We start from the raw sequence: 22,593 nt of genomic DNA, 5'->3' as shown, positions 1-22,593 counted from the left end.
TCACTGTTTCAGGAGCTTAATAGAAGAAGATGTGGAGAGAGTAGTGAGAAGAATTCTCTCTGGGAGGACTCTTATGGGTGCCCTTCATCTCCTACCCCATCTGATCAGGAGGTCTGATCTTCTGTCACACCACCCCCCCTTCCAGTTCCTACTCTTACTCATTGCACTGTCTGAGTTCTTGGATCTGAGTTGTTTAGCTCCTTCTGACTCGGATTTGAGTATATCTCTATCCTTGGATCCAAAGTTGGCTCTGAGCACTTCAGTTCAGTGGGATCTGGAGAACTTTTGGAGCTGAGGCTTCCCTGTCAGATCCAAGGTATTGGAGTTGATTCCAAAGTTGTCTTAGCCATCTCTGCTCCTCGGAGCCTCAGTAAGGGTTGGCTCAGCTCCAACTTCTGCCTCAGCAGGAATTGTCCTCAGATCAGGAAGGGATAATGGTCCAGAAGCTTGTCTCTTCATATCCAAGGTCCTCTCCCTCTCTGGGAAGGTCTGTCTTTGAGGCTATGGAGAGAGCATTGCCTGTCTCAGCTACACAGATGGTTCCTACCCCCTTGGATCCTCAGTCTACAGCCTTGACATCTCTGCGCTTGGAGTCTCAACCCTCCTTTCCACAAGGACAGCCAGTACTGAAACACTAGGCTTCCCAACTGGGTATCCCGATTTCTTCTGATACCCCCCAGAGCATCCTACTGAGGAGGTCCCTAAGAAGAATACATGCAAAAGGAAGCACTTAGACTCCCCAGAGGAGTCTATCACAGAATATGCAGACTTCAAAGAGGGTGAAGGGTCCCCACGGTCACCTCCTGAAGATGTCTCATTTGGAGACATCCTTGAAATCTTAAAACAGAGAGGTGGCTGGAAGTTCAGCAACCCTTTGTCTGAGGAGTCTGTATTCTTTGAGGCTTTCAATACTGGCTAGATGTTAAGTTGTCAATCTCGCCTTCATTCTTGCTGGATGGGTTCGGAGCCGATCCTCGGCTCCGACTCGGCCAATACTAAAGCTCGAGAGCTAATTCCACCGGCTCGAGGCTCCCCTATATCCCACAATGCTAGGCGGTAACTACTCAGATCTCGTTTGCCGCTATAGCTTACGAGGTGCTTTTCTACTGGCTCAGGCAGGTGAGTTAGAGTTTTTACCATTTAAGGTATTTCTTAACCCCTTTTTGTCTTGTACCATAACCTTTTAGTTTAATTAAATAGATAAATCGACCCCTGTTTTTTCGGGTCTATATTCCCTTCCTTTCTTCCCTTATCTTATAGGCCTTCGGCCCCTCCCTTCCCCCAGTCCTTTAGTGTGACTAAATTAGTTGTTTTTTAGTTAAGGGCTTGTGTGTGTGTGTGTATATTTGTGGCTTGTTAGCCTTAATAATTTAATAATTTTAATAATATTTTCAGTAGAGGGTGTGTCTGTAGTGTGTTTGTGTTGTTGTCAGGCACTTCTTTTATGATGTCAAAAGACTCTAAGGTCTCAGGCTTCAAGAAGTGTGACTCGTGCTGTCAGAAAATGTCTCTGACAGACGGTCACACTTCTTGTGTGTATTGCCTGGGACCTTTGCACCTGCAGGACTCTTGTGCTGTTTGTCATGGTTTTAGCCCTAGAGTCCTGCAGGAACGCAAGAACAAATTAATCTTGCGGGGCTTATTAAAGCCTGAAGGCCCCCCGACTCGGTCTTTGTCGGGGAAGCCTTCTAAAACTTCCAAACAGTCGGCTCCGGTTTCAGAGTCGACTGCTGGAAAGATTAAGTCGGCTTCGACATCGGCTCCGGCCGGAGCCGATGTTTCCAAGCCTCATACTGTTACCTCGGCTCTGGCTGGAGCCGAGGCAGATAAAACTCCATTGGCTCCGATACTCTTATCGGAGCCACAGTCTAGGAAGAGGTCCAGATCCCCCTCTATCGGCTCCGTGCATTCGGCGCCAGGATCCCCTCTTCTTTCTGAATGGAGCCATAAAACTCATTCCTCACGGTCTTCCAGGTTATCTGACCACGATTTGCAAAGGGTAGTGAGTAGACTTCTCAAGTCCGAGGCACTGGCCCAAATGCTGCATAGCCCGACTCACCAGTCAGTGGCTATTTCCATTCCCCAATACATTCCTCCTCCGACTCCTTTGAGTTCTGAGCCAGGGCTTGTCGGAGCCATGATTGTCGGTGCGTCGGATCCGATACCTTCCCTTTCGGCTCCGTCGTCTGCTCCGATCTCCTCCTTGGAGGGATCTCGGCGCCGAGCTTCCCTCGTCGGCTCCGAGGGGGCGAGTGGCATCGGACCCTTGTCCGACCCCGCTCTCCCTCTCGGGGCTTCGGCGCTGGTGAGTTCGGCTCCGACATCAGCTTCGGAGCCGTCCCTGTCGGTGCCAGGAGAGGTCCTTGTCTCTTCGGAGCGGGGGCCTCTGGCCTTGCCTGAAAGGGGTGCCTTCGAGGTCATGCGGAGCGTGCTAGAACCAGGTTCTGCCCCACAGTCGGCTCCTTCAGCCCCCCCCCATCTACAGTGCCTGCGGTGATTTCTACTCACCCCCTTGTCTTAGACCGCAGAGAGCCAACTCCTCAAGTTTCCCCATTGGGAATTTCCTCCTCTTCCGAGGCCTCTCCTGACCCGGTAGGAGATCCCCCAAGGAAGAGGCAGTGCAAGAGGAAGCACATTGACTCCCCTGAGTCTATCACCTCTGACACTGACTTAGAGGAATCCGAAGGTTCCCCTCGATCCTCCTCTGAGGATGTCTCCTTTGCTGACATCCTTGAGATCCTGAAACAGAGGGGGAACTGGCCAGCCCTTAACCCTTCGGAGGATGAGTCAGTGTATCTTGAGGCGTTTGGCTCTCGCCCTTCTACCTCCTGGGTGTCCCCTCCCTTTGACCCCCCTTATGGAAGTGGTGGCAAGGAAGGCTTGGATGGCTCCTGATTCAGTGGCACCCACCCCGAGTAGACCATCTAAATTTATTACTGCCCCTAGAGATAAAAATTTTTTATCCACAGGTGTCCCTGTTGATGCCATGGTGGTGGCTGCAGCCACTAAGAAGGAGTTAGCTGATCCTTCGGTTCCTGTCCATCCTCCTAATAAGGAATCTAGAACCATGGACAGGTACGGCAAGTGGATGTTCTCATCAGCGACCTTTTCAATGCGTTCGCTGAATTACTTATGCCACTTCACTCGTCTCCAGAGAGATTTACTCAAGGATATGGGTGAACTGATAAAGGATCCTACAGCTGAGGGGTTCAAAGACATAATGAACTCCCAGTTGGCAACCCTAAATTCCATCGTTAACTCCTCCATGCAGCTGGTCTCGTATGCTGCAGATGGGGCGAGTAGAGCCGCAGGCACAGGTGTTGCCTTACGACGTCACGCCTGGATGCGGCTATGCAACTTTGCGGACCCTTTCAAGGCGTCCTTCACCAATTCTCCCTTTGATGGATCATCCTTGTTTGGTCCACAGGTGAAGGATACATTGACCAGGTGCGAGGTAGAAGGTAAGACTCTCTCTGCCATAGGAGTCCGTTTTTCTACCCCTTCTAGACTCTATCCCAAAGGTCAGAGGGGAGGAAAGATGTGGTTCCGCAAACAATCCCAGGGAGTCTCATCTGATGCACAAGGCTGATTCCCCTCTAGAGGCAGAGGGGGGAATAATAATAGACGCCGCCCTAGAGGCAGAGGAGGTCCGCAAAACCAGGGTAGCAGAGAAATGTTCTCTGACAAACCCTTTCAGCATCCCTGAGGGGCTGCCCGGCTGTCCACCTTCGGATGGGTACAGTCGATCATATCCGAGGGTTACAAAATTCCCTTTGTTCACATCCCATCCCAACCCAAAAAATCCCTTCCAGACGTTCCACCCGGTCTAAGGGAACAAGCAGCATTAGAAATTTCAAAGCTGCTATCAAAAAGAGCTATCCAATCAGTCCCAGCAGACCAGCAAGGATCCGGAATCTACTCCAAATTCTTTTTGGTACCAAAAACAGGGACTGGAGACCCATACTGGATCTCAGCTACTTAAACAAGTATGTCAGGAAAACAAAATTCGGATGGTCACGCTACAGTCCATTCTACCCTTCTTGGGTCAGGACAATTGGATGTGCTCGATAGATCTTCAGGACGCGTACTACCACATCAAGATGAACAGATGCTCCAGGAGATATCTCCGCTTCAGGCTGGGAGCCGGTCACTACCAGTTCAGGGCCCTGCCCTTTGGTCTCACTACAGCCCCCCGTGTGTTTACCAAATGCATGGCAGTGGTCGCGGCTCACTTGAGACGTCAAGGATTCCAGGTGTTTCCATATTTAGATGATTGGCTCCTTACCACCACCACCAGACATCAGCTTCTTCTATCCAGGGACTTCACCATCCAATCTTGCCAAGCTCTAGGCATTTCGATAAATTTCAAAAAATCTGCCTTGTCGCCTTGTCAATCTATTACCTTTATAGGCGCCACCTTAGACACACTCAATCTTTCAGCCAGACTCACAGAGCAGAGAGTGTCAGACATTCGAACCAAGTTTCCTTCTCTTACAATGCAACAAAGTCAAAGCCAGACTAGTTTTGAAGGTGTTAGGACTCATGGCAGCAGCTATTCCCCTTCTCCCCTTAGCTCGCTTTCACATGAGGATCCTCCAATGGATGCTGTTTACTCAATGGTCCTTTCAACAGCTCCCAATGTCCCATACCATATTGATAACTCAATCATGCAAGAATAAACTGTCTTGGTGGATCACATCACCTCAACTTCTCCGAGGAAGACCCTTCACTCCCCCCCCCCAGTCGCCACGTTGACAACAGACGCCTCCCTGATCGGGTGGGGGGGGCATTATCAGGGCAGGACAGTCCAAGGCACGTGGCAACCTTTCAAGTGCCACTTGCACATAAACATCTTAGAGATGAGAGCAGTGCTTTTAGCGTTGCAAGCCCTTCACGACTCTCTTCCCACTGGGACTATTGCAATTCAAACGGACAACATGTCCGTAGTGTGGTACATCAACAAACAAGGCGGAACCAGATCATACCCTTTATGTCGAGAGGCACTCAGACTTTGGCAATGGGCGATCTCTTCTCAGCGTTTTCTGATAGCAACGCACATTCCCGGGAAATCCAACGTTATTGCAGACAAATTGAGCAGGGCAATTCTCATGCCCCAGGAGTGGTCTCTAAAGAAATCAGTTCTAGAAGAAGTATTCCTAAGATGGGGCCAGCCTTGCTGCGATCTTTTTGCTACTCCCCAAAACAGCAAGTGTCACTACTTCTTCACTCTCTTCCCGTTACCAGGCCATCCCACCAGAGACGCTCTAGTCTACGATTGGCCCCGGGGACTTCTATATGCCTTTCCCCCCTTTCCACTGATATCTCAACTAATTCAGAAAGCCATCACCTTGAGAGTGACAATGATCCTCATTGCCCCTTACTGGCCTCGACAGATATGGTTTCCCTTTCTTCATCGTTACCTTTTGGAGCAGCCTTGGCATCTGGACCCAGTACCAGATCTGATAACCCACCAATCGGGTCAGCTGCACCAATCTTTGCCTTCTCTAAACCTCACAGCGTGGTTTCTCCAATTCCAACCTTAGCCAGGCTTCCCTCAATATCTCGCTCGGTCCGAGATATCTTGATAGCCTCTCATAAATCTTCTACCCGGAAGATTTATACTAGCAAATGGAAATGATTCTCTTTTTGGGCAACATCAAAAAACATAGATCCCTTTACTGCACCTATCCAGTCTATTCTAGACTTTCTAGCAGAACTCTTTCATTTAGGATCATCTGCATCTACCATTAGAGTTCAATTGGCTGCCATATCAAATTTTCATGTTGGTGTTTCAGAGTCTAGCATCATGGCTCACAAACTCTGTAAAGCCTTTTAAGGGGCGTATTTCTTCTCAAACCTCCAATCAAAGACCCCCCGCCTCAATGGGATTTGAACTTGGTTCTGGCATTCTTAATCCTTCCCCCCTTCAAACCGGCGGCTTCATGTTCTCTGAAGTTGCTTTCTTGGGAGACACTTTTTCTGGTAGCTATAACTTCAGCGAGAAGGGTATCTGAACTCCATGCTCTGTGCAGTCGTCCTCCTTACTTAGTTTTTCACAAAGATAGGGTATCCCTCCGTACTAATCCATCCTTTTTGCCTAAAGTTTCCTCTCAAACAAACCTAAACCAAATTATTGATCTCCCTGTCTTTTTCCCTAACTATTCAAACAGGTCGGAACAAAAGCTACATTTTTTGGATGTTCATCGCCAACTTAGATATTACCTAGACAGGACTAAACAATTCAGGAAATCTAATCAATTGTTTCTGTCATATGCGGATGGGAAATTGGGCCTTCCAGTTACTAAAGTATCCCTCTCTAGATGGCTCACCTCTACAATTACCTTCATCTATGAGATCAGACATCAAAAACTACCCTCAAGACCTGGAGCTCATTCAACTAGGGCATTAGCTACATCCGTAGCTTTTCAGGATAGGCTGCCAATAGATTCCATTTGTGCAGCAGCCACCTGGGCTTCTCCTCATACATTCATTTCACATTACAAATTGGACATGGTTTCCAGAAGCCGTGCCAATTTTGGTTCCACTGTTCTCAAGAGTCTGTTCCGATAGGCCACCCGGGATAAGGTGCTAGGGACGCGGTCCCATCCAGCAAGAATGAAGGCGAGATTGACAACTTAACATTAAGAAGTTATGTACCTACCATAACGTTCTATGTTAGTTGTCTTCTTCTCACCTTCTTTCTTGCGTCCCACCCTCCTTCCCCCAAGCCTGGACAGACCGACAGGAATTCAGTTTGTGTTCTTCCTCTGGAAGTCGTCATTCCCACACGTTCTTCCACCTCTTTTATCCTTTCTGAGGTCTGCGATTCCTTTTACGCAGATTGTTTTGAGGTGGGTTTCCCTACTCCATTCTATGGAGACTAGGGTTGCTTGGTATAGCTATCAAACGAGATCTGAGTAGTTACCGCCTAGCATTGTGGGATATAGGGGAGCCTCAAGCCGGTGGAATTAGCTCTCGAGCTTTAGTATTGGCCAAGTCAGAGCCGAGGATCGGCTCCGAACCCATCCAGCAAGAAAGAAGGCGAGAAGAAGACAACTAACATGGAACGTTATGGTAGGTACATAACTTCTTATTTACTTCCTGGGTGACTCCACCTGCCAATGAGCTTATTGAGTTGATCTCTTGATGGGTATGGAATGATCCTGACCCAACTGATTCATTACCTAGGAGACCTGACAAAATTAATGAGCCACCTGAGGACAAGCAATTTGGGGGAAAAGGAGATCCTGTTGATGCCATGGTCATGGTGGTAGCCACTAAAAAGGAAGTTGCCAAGGAGAACTCCACTATTCATCCTCCAAACAAGGAGCCATGAGTGATGGACAGGCTTGGGAAGTGTGTCTGTGCTTCAGTGACCTTCAACTTAAGGTCACTAAATTGTTTGGCACATTTCACAAGGTTACAGAGGGATTTGATTAAGGAACTTTCAAATACTCTGTCAGGGTCCAAGGAAGTACAAATGTCTGTTACCTCTCAGTTGGCTACCCTGCAATCTATTTCCAATTCATCCACGAGGCTCATTTCACATGTAGTTGAAGGAACCTCGAGTTCAGGCATTTTCATAAGGAGGCATGCCTGGATGTGCTTATGTGATTTTGCTGAGCCCATCAAGTCTTTGTTTGTCAATGCTTCTTTTGACGGCACATCGTTGTTTGGCCCAAAAGTAAAAGACACATTATCCAGGTGTAAGAAGGACAGAAATAACCTATCTGCTGTGGGCATACATTTTTCAACACCTCAAAGAATATTTTCCAGGAATCAAAGAGGCATTTGAAAGATGTGGTTCAGAAAGTCCCAGGGACCTTTCCAAGACACATGGAGGAAGTTCTCCCAGGGGTAGAGGGGGGAATCTAATGGTAGATGCCACCACCATGGCAGAGATGGCATGCAAAGCCAGGAGTCCAGAGATTCGTTCTTTGACAGACCCTTCCAACTCTCCTGTAAGGAGATCTGAGGTAGTTGGGATTGGAGCATTTTGGGTAAGGGAGAAGCTCAAGAGTTTTTGGTTGCCATGAGCTTTAGCAACAGCTGAGTCAGATCTGAGGGATTGGATCTGAATCCATCCGTTGTGGAAGGATTAAAATGGACAACACACATGGAACATTATGGTGAGTACAGAACTTATTGTTATGTAAATATATGGAAAAATTTACCAGGAGAAATTATTAAAGCCATCAAAGTAAGGAAGAACCAGGATAGCAGAGTGTCAGAAATTCCTGTGGAGACTGGTAATAAATAAGTTACTCATAAAGGAGAATAAACCATATAAAAATAAAGTTGGAAAAGTATACTTATTTTGGGGGAGGAAGAGAACAGTAATTTTCTTTTTTTGCAATGTAAAATAGTTGATACAGATTTTGTTAAAAATGTGTGCGAATTTTATAAGAATAAGAAATAATTTGTGAAAAGGGTATATAATTTATTTTATGTAATATGGGTTATTTGGAATGATATTTTGCTTAATTCGACATGAATTTTGGCAGATGTGTTGTGAAAAATCAGATTATGGCTGTGGTAGGTGTGGGAGTCAGCTAGAAGTCAGAACTGGAAGAATAACAAATGAGATGTTATAGGAAAAATTATAAATGGTAAGAAATAGAAATATGTATTTTAAATATATACATTTTATTTATGTAAATAATATGTTTTGGGTTGTGTTAAATAAAGTACCCCTACTCTTTTTGATAGGTGTCATGGAATCTTTTACATCCATCTGAGCTATTATCAGCTCAAGCAGATGAGACCTCAGTTTAACATCTCTTCCAAAAGACAACGCACTCAGGAGTGCAATGCTGCACTGCAGAGTTAGCAATCCAATCACATGGAATGGGGAAAGAAGGCATAGCCTTCTGGTCTTCTGGCAGCAAAGGCAAGTGTGCTGCCTGTTTTAGCACAGACTGGGATCATTCTTGTGGTGATGGGAGGGTGAGACTTATGAACTTCTGAATTGGTAAGTATGTGGAGATGTTTGGGATTATCCAGACTGTAAATGGGAGCATATCCGGTATCAGGTGTTTGGTGCAGATTTTAAAGGTTGATGATTTTCATTTTGCCTTAATACGAGGGAGATAGTGTTCCAAATTTTAGAGATATAGTTGGGAATATAAGCCATCTCTTGCAGTATAGTAGGATTCACTTGTAGGTAGAAACTGTTTGCCTTTGGACTGAAGAGGCCTATGAGGAGATGCAGAATGCTGAGTAGGGCAGGGTGTTTAGTGTGTTTATGTACCAGACTGTTGGCCACAGCTAACTAAGAATGAGTTGTGTAGTGATTTATCTCTATCCAGTTTAGCTGCTGAGGGATATGCAGTGAATTGATATGGTAGGCTGGTTGGTAGTGATCTCGGATATTTTATTGTAGCATTGTAAAAGCTTTGATCTGATGGTTGTCACTTTTCTTTCTGTCCTCAGCTGATGAGTTCAGATCTGAACAATCAGATCCAACTCTGCAGTTGCAAAAGCTCATGGCAACTTAGAACTCTCAAGCTTCTCTCTTACCCAGAATGCACCAACCCCAATTACCTCAGATCTCATTTGCCACTTCCAGTGAAAGATGTGGTTGCTAGTCTCTCGAGCTTATTATTAGATAGGTGAAATGTAATCTTTCTTTTTATTTCTACTGATCATTTCTATTCTCTTGATTTTTTCTATCTGTCTTGTACTAGCGTATGCCTTTTAATACTATTGTTAGTATTATCCTCTCCCTTCACTTGTATGTTTGTCATACCTCGTTGCTACCTTTGTTAGGTAGCTGTTTCTCTTTCCTTTTTCTTCCTTAAATAAAAAAAAAATAAATAAAAATGTTTTGTTCTAAAAAAAAAAAAAAAACTTCGTCCTCCTTTAGTGAGATTTTATCTGCAGCTACTAAAGAAAAATCTAAGGAAATTTTGTCCACTTCACTAAGCACTAGCACAGCTTCTTCTATATCTTCAGAGAAGTCTTTAAAGAACTCTCTTATGGATCCATCTTTTTCCTCAGATCCTAAGAAGAAGAGACCAAAATCTATGGATCTGACTTCATCCTGTGATCCAAGGCATGTAAGGAAATGATCCTTGGATCATACTGCCTATTTGGATCCAACAAGCCTAAAAATCAAACTGACATTGACTCAGACCCCCTTGGATCCAGCACATAAATCTGAAGATGTCATAATCCTACCCAATATAAAATAGTCCCCCTCAGCTGATCCATTTCCTTCCAGAGTTTCTTCCCCCTTCTTAGAGAGGCCTAGATCTCCATCAGTATTGACCACTCAGTCTTTCAGAAGCCTTACAGAAGACAACTTGGGGAGGGTAGTGAGGAAAATTCTCTTGGTGCAGAGCCAGTTAGTGCTGTCTTGTATCCTACCCTTTGGGTCAAGAGATCCATACTTTCAGTACTCCATCTTTGCCTGTTCCTCCTCTGACTCCTTTCAATGTTTCAGAGCCCTTGGATCTGACTCACCAGGGCTCATCTGCTTCAGATCCGAGAATTTCTTTACCCTCAGATCTGAGGCTTGGTCTGAGCTGTTTGGTTTAGTTGGAGCCAATTCTAGCCTGTCAGATCCGAGGTGCTGCATTTAACTTTGAGGGTTTTGGCACCATCTCTACACCTCGGTGCCTCGGCAATGGTTAGTTTGGGTCTGACTTCAGCCTCGGGTGGACTGTCCTCAGGGTGGAGAGGCACTGTGAATCAGCCATTGCATGTCTTGGATCTGGGGTGTTATCCCACACCAGGGAGGTCTGCCTTTGTTGTCATGTAGAGAGACCTGTCTGCCCCACTGACTCAGATGGTGCCTACCCCATCAGATCCTCTGTCTGCATCTGTTCCGTCTCTGCATCTGGAGTCTCAACTTTCCTCCCACAGGGACAGCAGGTATCAAACCCCGGCTATATCCCTAGAAAGAGAACATGCAAGAGAGAGCATTTAGATTCCCGTGAATCTGTCACCAAAGATGCAGATTTTGATGAGCACAAAGGCTCCTCGTGGTCACCTCCTGATGATGTCTCCTTCAGAGACATCCTAGAGATCCTAAAACAGAGAGGTGTCTGGAATTCCAGCGACCCCTTGGAGTAATCTGTACTCCTAGAGGCTTTTGATACTGGCCTTTCTACCTCCTGGGTAACTACCTGTCAATGAGCTCTTTATCTTGATCTCCCAGCAGGCGTGACAGGATCCAGACTCCACTGAGCTAGTCCATGGAATACCGGATAAGATGACAGCTCCAAAGGATATACAGTTTTGATCCAAAGGTGTGCCTGTTGATGCCATGATCATGGCAGTGGCCACAAAGAAGGACCTTGTAGAGGAAAGTTCCTCTGTTCATCCCCCCAACAAGGAGTCTCATGCGATGGACAAGTTCAGGAAGCATGTCTATGCTTCAGCGACCTTTGCATTAAGTTCACTGAATTAGCTGACATATTTTAAGAGACTGAAGAGGAACCTGATAAAAGAACGATCAGATACCCTCTTAGGATCCTTTTCTGAAGAGGTAAAAACATTGGTCACCTTTCAGTTGGCTACCCTACAATCAGTCTCTAACTCCTGTATGAGGCTCATTTCTAATGTCACAGAAGGAATTTCTAGAGCAGCAGTTTCAGGCATTGCCATCAGGAGACACACCTGGATGCTCCTATGTGATTTTGTGAAGCCCTTTAAGTCTTTTGTTGTCAATGCTCCTTTTGATGGAACATCTCTGTTTGGCTCCAAGATTAAAGATACTTTATCCAGGTTAGAGAAAGATGGAAAGATTCTTTCTGCCATGGGCATATGTTTTTCCACCTCTCAAAGATCCTTTTCAAGGAATCATCGAGGCAGGGGTAAAATGTGGTTCAGAAAATCCCAAAGATCTTTCCAGGACACACGTGGTGGTGGTTTCCCAGAGGCAGAGGGGGGACTTCTAACAGTAGGTGCCACCCTCGTGGCAGAGGTGCCTCGCAGAACCAAGGTTTCAGAGATTCTTTCTTTGGTAAAATTTTTCAGCACTCCTGAAAGGAGGCCCAATTGTCCCCATCTTGAGGCAGTTGGAGATTGTTTGTCCCTGCACTGGAGAGCCTGGCTAGAAATAACAAAAAGATACTTGGGTGCAGAGCATAATTTCCGAGGTTGTATAATACCATTTTCCCTTTATCCTCCCAGTTCAAGAAAATTTCCCGATATTCCACCCTATCAGCGGGAACAAGCAGCAATTCATATTCAAAAGCTGTTAGAAAAGAGTCATCCAAAAGGTCCCCCCAGACCAGATAGAAATCAGGACTTATTCAAGGTTCTTCTTAGTGCGAAAGGAAACGGGAGACTGGAGACTAATTCTGAATCTCAGTATCTTAAACAAATCCATTTGAAAGACCAAGTTCTGAATGGTCACGTTTCATTCCATTCTCACATTTTTGGGAAAGGATGTCTGGATGTGCTCAATAGATCTTCAGGATGCGTACTGTCATATAAAGATGAACAGACTATCCCAAAGGTTCTTATGCTTCCGGCTAGTAGGCAGTCACTACAAGTTCAGAGTTCTGCCCTTTGGTCTCACCACAGCCCCAAGGGTGTTTACCAAAGGCATGGCAGTAGTAGCAGCAGCTCACTTGAGACTGCAGGAATTCCAAGTAGTTCTGTACGTAGAAGACGGGCTCATCTCCACCCCGACCAGGCATCAGCTCATTTTGGCAAGAGAGAAAGTGATCCAGACATGGGCTCTACTAGGTATAACTATAAACTACAAAAAAATTTCATCTAGAAACAAGTCAAAGTCTAGAGTTCATAATAGCACTGCTTGATACAAAGTCAACAGTATCTTCACTTCCCCTTTCCAGAGTTCAGACAATAAGATCACAATTAAGAAAGTTTGCAATACCAAAATCTCAGCCCGCTCGGTCCTTCAGGCATTGGGGTCAATGGCAGCAGCAATAACATTACTACCCTTAGCCAGATTTCGCATGAGAATTCTCCAGTAGATGCTGGCCTCCCAATGGACAATACTTAACCTACCCTTATTGGCTCTGATACAGATCACCAGTATATGTAAGAGGGATCTAATGTGGTGGATTCAAGCAGAAGAGGTATTACAAAGCCGTTAGTTCATTCCCCCTCAGCCCAAGGCTGTTGTGATCACAGATGCTTTCCAGCTAAGGTGTTGGGGGGGCATTACCTGAGAAAGACCATCCAAGGCACATGGTCCCCTGAAGAAGCCCTTTTGCATATCAATGTCTTCGAGTTGGGAGCAGTTCTTCTAGTGTTCATAGGTAAGTACTAGGCTGTCTGCCCAAGGGTATTTATAAACCTAGCCAGAATGTGTTGGCTTTCACCACCCCCTTAGATTAGTTCCCTGTGCCTCTGTCCAGCAGAGCCATTAGTTCCCTGTGCCACTGTCCAGCAGAGCCACTGCAGTGATCCCTGGGGTAAATTTTCTGTTTCCCATCCACCCGTCAAGGTTTCTCTTGAAGAGTGTTAGTGAGAGACTCTGCCTGATGTATATTGGAATCCTCTTCCAAAGCATGGGGAGTCTCAGGGATAGGAATCTATCCCTCCAGCATGTCTTATTTATCATTGTGGTGAGGTTTATATCTCCAGAGTGTGTGGCTCTCTGGGATTTGTTTTTTTTTTAGGTGGAGCATATCCATCAATTCTGGGTTGGACATGGCCTTGTATGTCAGGCAGAGATCACCTCTGAGTAAGCGGTATGCAGCCGAGTACAGCTGGAGTTTCTTGAATCGGGCTGCATAGGGCATCTGTTTGAGGCCAGTAATACTCTTGGTGAGGTACTTTTGTGGTCTTTCCAGCTGTTGCAGGTGTCTTGTAAGGTACATCCCAAATGGGGCGTTGTATTCTATGATGAGTCTAATGAGTGATGAGTAGAGAGGCATAATAACCTCTTTTGTTCTAGATGTGAACCCTTTTGTGATAAGGTGGGCCACATAGAAGGATTTTCTAACCACCTTGGCATTATGATTATCAAAGGAGAGATTACTATCTAATTGGGTCCCCAGATCCCTTATTACATTTTCTGTATTTAGGGGACTACCACCTGTGTGGTAGTTCGTGGGTACTTTGTTTTTTCCAAAGGGGATGACTATGCACTTTTAGGCATTTAGCTTGAGGCCATGATTTTGACACCAGGTATCCGTCTCAGTGAGACCCATCTGGAGGGTGTCTGTATCAGCTGGAGAATCAATTATGGCCCCTAGTTTGCAGTCGTCTGTGAACTTGGTCAACCATAGTCCTCCTATGCTTGCCTGTACCTCTGAGAAGTATATACCGAACAGGACGGGTCCTAGGACTGAGCCCTGGGGGACGCCACTTGTAACCGGTTTAGAGTCAGACATAGAGCCTGCAACTCTCACCATGTGGATTCTATCCATGAGCCAGTTGGCAACCCATCTTGTGACATAGGGGTTTGTGTTCAAGCTGGTGAGCTTGTCTATAATACTAGAATGGGAAATGGTGTCGAAAGCCTTTGCGAGGTCTAGGTAGGCTATGTGGACCTCCTTTCCCTCGTCTAATGCCTTGGTAACCATCTCAAAGAAGTCCACCATGTTTAGGAGGCATGATCTGCCCTTAACAAAGCCAAACTGGGTAGGGTCCAAGGTTTAGAGGTTCCCAGTGTCTCTGTTAATAAGTTCCATGATGATGCGTTCCATAGCCTTGCAGACCAGGCTAGTCAGGTTTATAGGGCGATAGTTCCCGGGGTCCGTTGTGGCTCCACCTTTGTGGAGTGGGATAACTGTTACTCTGCGTCACTCTGTGGGTATGTAGCCTGCAGAGAGGCTGAGTTTGAACAGTGTGTTTAGGTGAGGGGTTAGTTCATTTTGGAGCTCTAGTAAGACACAGCCTGGGACACACCGGTCCCATTGAAGCTGTGTTTTTGGCTTTGGATAGGGCTGTTTTAACCTGTGTGTCGGTGATTGACGGGGCCCTACATTCTTCTGGTATGGTTATGGGCTCTTTAGGTGGTGAGAGGGGGGTGAAGTTTGCACTAAACCGGTCTGCCAGAATGTTGGCAATATCAGTCGGTTCGGTGTATTTTGTGCCATTCTGCACTAACTCAGACCAGATCTGAGAGTTTCCACTTAGATTCTTGACATAACTAAAGAACGCTTTGTGGTTATCTTTGGAGTCATTGGCAATTTTTCTTTCGAAACTAGCCTTGGATGATTTAATGAGGGATCATAGTTTCTTGCTGATACTGATCAGGGATATTTTTCCTTCTTGGGATTTTACTCTCTTCTCTACTAGTTTCCTCCTCTTGTTGTATAGCTTGTTTATGGCAGGGGTCTACCAGACTGGTTTCCTTTTCTTGGAGGAGTGAGTCTTGGTTTTACTTGGGATAGCACGATCCACGCATTCCTGCAGATGCTCATAGAGTGCCTTTGTAAAGGTTTCAGCAGCTTGGACAGCATTGTCCTTTAGCATGACGGCTGTGAACCTTTCCACCTCAGTCTTAAGTAACATGAAGTTTGCTTTTGAAAAGTTTTTCAAGTTGCACACCTTTCAGAATGCTCTTCCTTCAGAAACAATTGCAATTCAAATGGACAACATGTCAGTGGTTTGATACATCAACAAACAAGGAGGAACCAGATCTTATCCCTTGTCAGGGTTTGGCAGTGGGTTATCTCTACCAACCGCGCTTTCTTATAACTATGCATATTCCGTTTAAATCCAGCATGTTCATGGAAAGACTGAGCAGGTATATACTATTACCTCATGACTGGTCCCTCAACAAGGATTTTCCGACAATGGGGCCAGCCTTGCGATCTCTTTGCATCTCCCCTTAACAGGTGCAGCAGCTACTTTGTTCTAATCCCCCCCCACAGGAGGAGTCACCGAGTGATGCTCTTTTCTATGATTGGCCACCCGGTCTACTTTATGCCTATCCCTGAATTCCTTTGATTCCAAAGTTCCCTACAGAGAGCTGCCAGGTTAAGAGCAAGGTCATTCTCAGTGCACCTTATTAGCCTTGACAGATTTGGTTACCCTTCCTATGGCCTCATTTAATTCATCAGCCGTGGATTCTGGATCCAGCACCAAATCTGCTGTCTCACCCAACAGGCACGATGCAGCTGGACCTCCCCAGTTTCAAGCTGACAGCTTGGTTTCTCCATTTTCAGTAATAGCCAGACAACCATTGATCTCATCTCCTGTCCATCAGACTTTGTTATCCTCCCTTAAACCATCTACAAGGAAACTTTATGCTAGTAAATGGAAAGGATTTTTACACTGGGCAATGCAAAATGATGTGAAACCTTTTTCTGGCCTGCTACATAATATTCTCGATTTCCTAATGCTTTTTTACAATCAAGGAGCTAGAGCTTCGACAATTAAAATTCAGTTGGCAGCAATTTCTAATTTCTATATTGGATATGATGGCTTCCCACTGTCTTCTCATAAACTTTGTAAAACCTTTTTAAGAGGCGCAGTTCTCTTAAGACCTGCATTTAAATATCCTATGCCTCCTTGGGATCTAACTCTGGTACTGCTAGCCCTGGGTCACCCACCCTTCAAACCAGCTAATGACTGTGATCTTAAATTTCTTTCTTGGAAAACCTTGTTTTTGGTGGCCATTACATCAGCCAGACATGTTTCTGAAATTCAAGTCTTATCTGTGAAACCCTCATGTTTAATTTTTTTATAAAGTGAGAGTTACATTATGAACTAATGCATCCTTTTTGCCCAAATAGTTTCAGAATCTAACATAGACCAGTCCATCAATTCACTAGTTTTCTTTCCAAATTTTTCAAACAAGGAAGAATATTTGTTACATTTATTGGATAGGCAACTGCATTTCTATTTACACAGAACAAAAGACATCAGAACTATAGAGCAGTTATTTGTTTCTTTTCCTCACACGAGAATGGATAAACCAGTATCCAAAATTACTCTCACCAGTTGGCTTACTGGCTGTATTTCCTTTGTTTACAACAAACTGGATATCCCTTTAACAAAGCAAGTTTGTACTCATTCAACCAAGTCCATTGCAACTTTCTCAATTTTAAGTCTAGGTCTTCCATGGATGAAATATGTGCAGCAGCAACTTGGGCTTCCCCTCATACTTTCATCACTCATTACAAAGTAGATTTGTTATCCAGAGGTAGAGCATCATTTGGTTAAGTGGTGCTTAGGAATATCCTGCCTTGAGTCCACCCTGGGATTTAGGTAGTTGGAGAGACTGTCCCATTAGTTAAGGACAGAATGAAAATTTACATAATCAGATAAAGAAGTTATGTACTCATGGAACGTTCCATCTGTGTTGTCTATTTTCATTCTTCCTCAACTCCCCTTCTACCAACCTCCTCCTTTTGGCTTTTCTGGAAGTGTGAGTGGATATGAAAGAATTGGAATAATCCAAGCATGACAAGCTCCAGACATAGCCTTGTCTAACCTTTTGCTATTTTTTCTTTTATGCCTTTTTTTGTATAAGAGTTGTTTCTATATGCTTTAGCTAGCAAACAAGATCTGTGGTAATTGGTGTTGGTGCATTCTGGGTAAGGGAGAAGCTCAAGAGTTCTAGGTTGCCACAAGCTTTTGCAATGGTAGGGTTAGATCTGACAATTAAGATCCGAACCCATCAGTTGAAGAATGGAAATGGGCAACACAGATGGAATGTTATGGTGAATACATAATTTTTTTTAATGTATATGTTGGTGAGAGTAGTATAGGAGAAACATAAAGGAGTGGGGTGTAGTAGATCTGCTGAAAGTGCTCCTGGAAAAAATCAGTGAAATAATGTTTTATTCTATGCATTAATCCATTTTTTTTTTATGGCTTGTTGGATCTCTTGGTCAAATTTCAAGGTGTCGTCTATTATGACATCTCATAGTTTTTGTTGTGAAATAGCTTTAATTTTGGTATTTTTGAAAAGAGGTTGAAAAGTATGTCTTACTAATAGCAAGAGACTTGGTGAATAGGAGTAACTTTTTTTGGATTTAGTAATAACTTTGAGTTGTTAAGCCAGGTTTCAGTGGAGGTGGAGGATGCTTGAGTAAGCAGTTTTAGTTTAGTTAGGCTGGAGGCTTAGCAGATCAGGGTGGAGTCATTTTAATATTCAATCAAGGTAGCATGTTCAGCAGATTGTTTATAAAAATGTTAAAAAGTAGGATAGCTCCCTGGGGAACCATGACTGAGATGGGGTGAAAGAATGAATATTCTGATTGCCATTTTATTGCTTGGAATCAGTCAAATAAGTTTTGTAACCAGAAGAGGGAGACCTGGCTAAGCCTTAGTATGTATAGTTTGTTGAGTATCTTTGGGGTATTGATTGTGTTGCATACATTAGATAAGTCAACAAGTAGAATAGAGAGCAAGTTACCTGTGTTCTGCTCTGACTGATGCTGTTTACAAAACTTAGTAGAGCAGTGGTAGTACTGTGGTTGAGCGAAATCTGTGCCAGGTTGGTGAGAGAAGATTAGTTTCATATTAAGGAAATTATATATATATATATATATATATATATATATATATATATATATATATATATATATATATATATATATATATAATGTGTGCATTTTCTAGGGGTTTGAGAGGGTTAGAGAATGACAATGGATGTTTAGATCTTTGCTTTTCCTAAAGTTGGGAGCTAAATTCTAAGTTGAGATTCTAATGATTTTGAAAGTCCTAACATCAAAGTATTGGTAAGCTTAGATATACAATCTGCTTTTCTCTTTTTTCTATTAAAATTATTTCTTCTGTTTGTTTTTTTTTTTTTTGTGGACCTGCTGACATGTTGACTCCCATAAGCCACAGGGCAGTACTGGGAATGTGCAAAACTGAGTACATGGGTGTGTAGGAAGAAAGCACATCTTTCATCAAATTAATTATAATTTAGCTAAATTTTGTAACTAACTGCTCATCAATGTCTTTTTTTTTCCTTTGTTCCCACACTTGCCCAATGAGTCCAGCTCTTCCAGTAATCCAGTAAAGCCATTCACTCCTTGGGACAACAGTCAGGAAACACAGGAGTGGGAGACATAATGCTTGTTGTATGGTAGTGGATTTTTGAATTGAGCTCTATCATTCCCCTGCACGTCCATAGTTTCCAATGGTTTAGGCATGCAGTGTAACAATGCAGTGTATATTCATGCTTCCACATGAAGTCAGTAGTGGTTATGAACCCATTGCAAACAGTGGCTCCTCATGTGATTCCTGGTCTTCTCAAGAGATTCTGCCATGGAGAGCATGCTCAGAAACATGCTTCCCACAACTCCCCTAAAGAAAGGCTGGCAAGCTGAATCTCATTATTCTTTTCCTGTCCCTTGGCAGCTACAGCAGGTGCATGGACAGCCAACTGGACTTGGTTTACGTGAGTCATAGGGAGGGCTAATGCCTTGTGTCTCAGTGAAGCTAGCGGACTGCTGGTCAAAGTCTTAGCAGACTTTCAACAACAGTTACTTAGCAGTTTCTTGATTTCTGTGCCTAAGAAAGCAGAAAAATGTACAAGGTTTTCCTCAGTCTTTCAAATTTTTATGCACTTATCTCAGACCTGACTCAGCAGCTACAGTTTCGTTAGTCCAGCTGCTGTTGCCAAACATTTTGCTAATTCTAATTCTTCCCCTTCTGACAAATATGGTAAAGCAATTCATAAGTTTGGTTGTGGGGGAGTGTGCGCTTCTGCAAATTTAATTTTTAGAATTTTGAATTGTCAGATTCTTATGTTAAAAATTTATTATGAGTATGGGAATATTTTATCAGCAATTCCCTCCTTTGAGGAAACCCTATTTTGTATGATTTAGTTTCTTCATTTTCACAGGTCATTGTTTAAATTGTGTCTGTAGATGCTGCATCCAGGGCTGTTGCCACTGGTACTGCGTTGAGGAGGTTTGTCTGTGTTCTTAGAACCTCACATAAAATGTAAAACTGAGATTTTAAATTCTCCTTTGGATAGAGATTTAGTTTTTGGACTCCATGTTGAAGAAGTCATCAAAAATGTTATGAGAAGGATAAACAAATACAAGGAAACTTTGTGATTTTTCATCCCATCTTCTTCAAATATTCTAAGGGATTTTCTGCTTCCTCCTCCAATTTTGGCAAGAAACAAATTTATGGTAAGTAAATGTTTAAAACCCAATGGCAAGGAAGTTCAGAAGAGAAATCAGGATGCCCGCAGAGCAAAGAACATTTAAATAAGTTGGAATGACTACATAAATAACCTTGTTGTCCTGGCCACCAACCCCCCATCTCCCCACAGCAGTCCCTTATTCTTTCCAGAAAGTCTGAATCTCCATTTTTCTCTTTGGCAGCAGATTTTTTCAGATGTGTGCATTCTGAGACTAATTCAGCAGGGTTACATATGGCATTAAGAAGAAATGCCTCCTCTGCAGTGAATTATTCCAGTTCCACCAGACCAAACTTCTCTGTTCCCTCTTGTCCTACAGCATATGCTTTTTTAGAGGGTAATAGAAACAGTTCCTCCTTCCCAGTTGGGTAGAGGTTTCTATTCTGGAGCCATAGAAAGAAAATACTTGGGGGCCAGATCTGGAACTTGACAGTGCACAAGTTCTAAATGCTTTTACTTCACCACCTGTTTACCCCCTTCTACCTCATTTGAGGATTTTGGTAACCCTAGATTTAAAAAGATGCTTATTATCACATTCCTATTCATCCAGACGTCAGACATTTCTTAAGGTTTTTGTGTGTCTGGGTCACATTATCAGTTATCTGCTGTAGCCTTTGGGCTATCCACTGCTGCAAGACAGTTCAAAAAGTGTCTAGCTCCAGTTATAATGAATTGAAGGCTATAGGGTATCTACATTTTTCCATATTTAGACAACTTGCTTATCTCTGCAGAGTCTTTTTCAAAGTGTCAGGAATCTTTTACTTGGGTGAGAGATCTGTGCAGGCTGGATTCCAAGAGAATTTTCAAAAGTCTTTTTTAACTCCGTCCACAAGATAGTGTTCCTCGGGTGTCTTCTGGGCACCTCCATGCAAACAGGAAAGCATAGATCTATATTTAGATCTATTTCAGGGGTTTTCCACTCAGACTTTGGTCTCTGTGGAGGAGTACCCAAGGATTCTGTGTCTCATGGCAGCTGTGATTCTTATTATAACTGTCGCAAGATGCCACAATTTGAAGATACACTATCTGAAGTCTCTTTGGTCCCAGCACCAACACCTATTATCTTTTCAGATTCCAGTTCTGGGATTTGTGAGAAGAGAAATTACCTGGTGGAAACATCAAATATCTCTGAATCAGTCTCCCCTTCTCCCTTCCTATTTAAATAAGTTAGTCACCAGATTTCTTGAACCTGTATGGTGAGCAGTGACTTTGGGGATAAATGTGCAAGGCAATAAACTCTTTGAACCACCTCTGGCCTCCAGGATCATTTCATTTTGTTACAGACAATACCACAATGATGTAGCACATAAAACAGCAAAGGGGAACCATATCTTATCCCCTATGCCAATTAGTGTGATGTTAGGATAGGTTATAAGTTTACTACACAGTCTCACTCTGTCAGAGCATAACTGTGTGGCAGACAGAAGCAGGAGAAAGGCAAACCCTCATAAATGGGAAATAGATTGGAGGGGTCTTCCAAGATTTGATCCATCTTTGGGGAATTCCCCACGTAGACCCTTTTGTGGGAGTACTCTGTGTCATCGAATGTAATTTCAGTGAATGTAAAAAAGATTGAGTGCTTTTTGCCAAAATTACTTATGCCGACAGTGGAGCTTGCTTTTTTTCTGTGCAATTGAGAGACCTTGGAGTTGATGTATGTAAGTCTAGGGGTGGAGGGAGGGTGCAAGTGAAATTGCCTTCCTGCAAAAATTAAATGAGTTGGTCATTGAAGGTGGTTTCTTTGAAGGGTTTTCATTTTTTTTCCATTCACTGAAATTGCCTTTAGCGACTGCACATGAATCCCCCTTTTGCCTTCTTTATGAGCTTTCAAATGGCAAATTTCTGCTTCAGGACTCCATGCTAGATGGTCTGGAAGACAGATGGCTTTTCTTTTTCTTGGGCAGTTAACTCATTCCCTTCAATTGAGTTCTTTTGACATTCTGCTCTTAACTCCCAATGGATTTGACTTGAGCCTTTTAAAAATATGAAGTTATTTCCTCACAATTCAAATATTCATATCTCTAAAACCATAGGTGATACTTGAAAACTGTAAATGGCAACCTGCAAAGCATGAAGTAACCTTTACAATGGTTGGATTCATTTAGTTGTAGGTCTTAAATTTGATTTTATAAGCCATAATAACCACTGTAAACATGAATTATGTAAAGTTGTATAAATGTCTTACAATATCTCACCAACCATTCAAGCAACATACATACTGTCAGCAGCATTTTCTTTATACAGCTTTGACCTTTCATGTGAGGGAAAGCAGTTCTGTCTGTGTCAATTGATTGTTGCGATATTTAGAGAAATATTAAAATTATTGCAATACAATAAATAGCATACAAATAGTATTCAATATGTATTTATCTACATTTGACCAGTGCCAGATTTAGCACTAGGCGACTTAGACAATTGCCTAGGGCCCACTGAATGGGGAAGGGGCTGTCAATTTCCTTTCTTAATTAAAAAAAAAAAACAATACATGTGTTCTTTAAGAATGCCCTCTGCATCTGTACGTCCCTGCATGCATACCTGTTGCTTCCTTC

This window comes from Protopterus annectens, chromosome 8.part0 (genome assembly GCF_019279795.1).
Source record: "Protopterus annectens isolate FY-2018-M chromosome 8.part0, PAN1.0, whole genome shotgun sequence".
Taxonomy (NCBI): Eukaryota; Metazoa; Chordata; order Ceratodontiformes; family Protopteridae; genus Protopterus; species Protopterus annectens.
Note: the sequence above shows the minus strand (reverse complement) of the source record.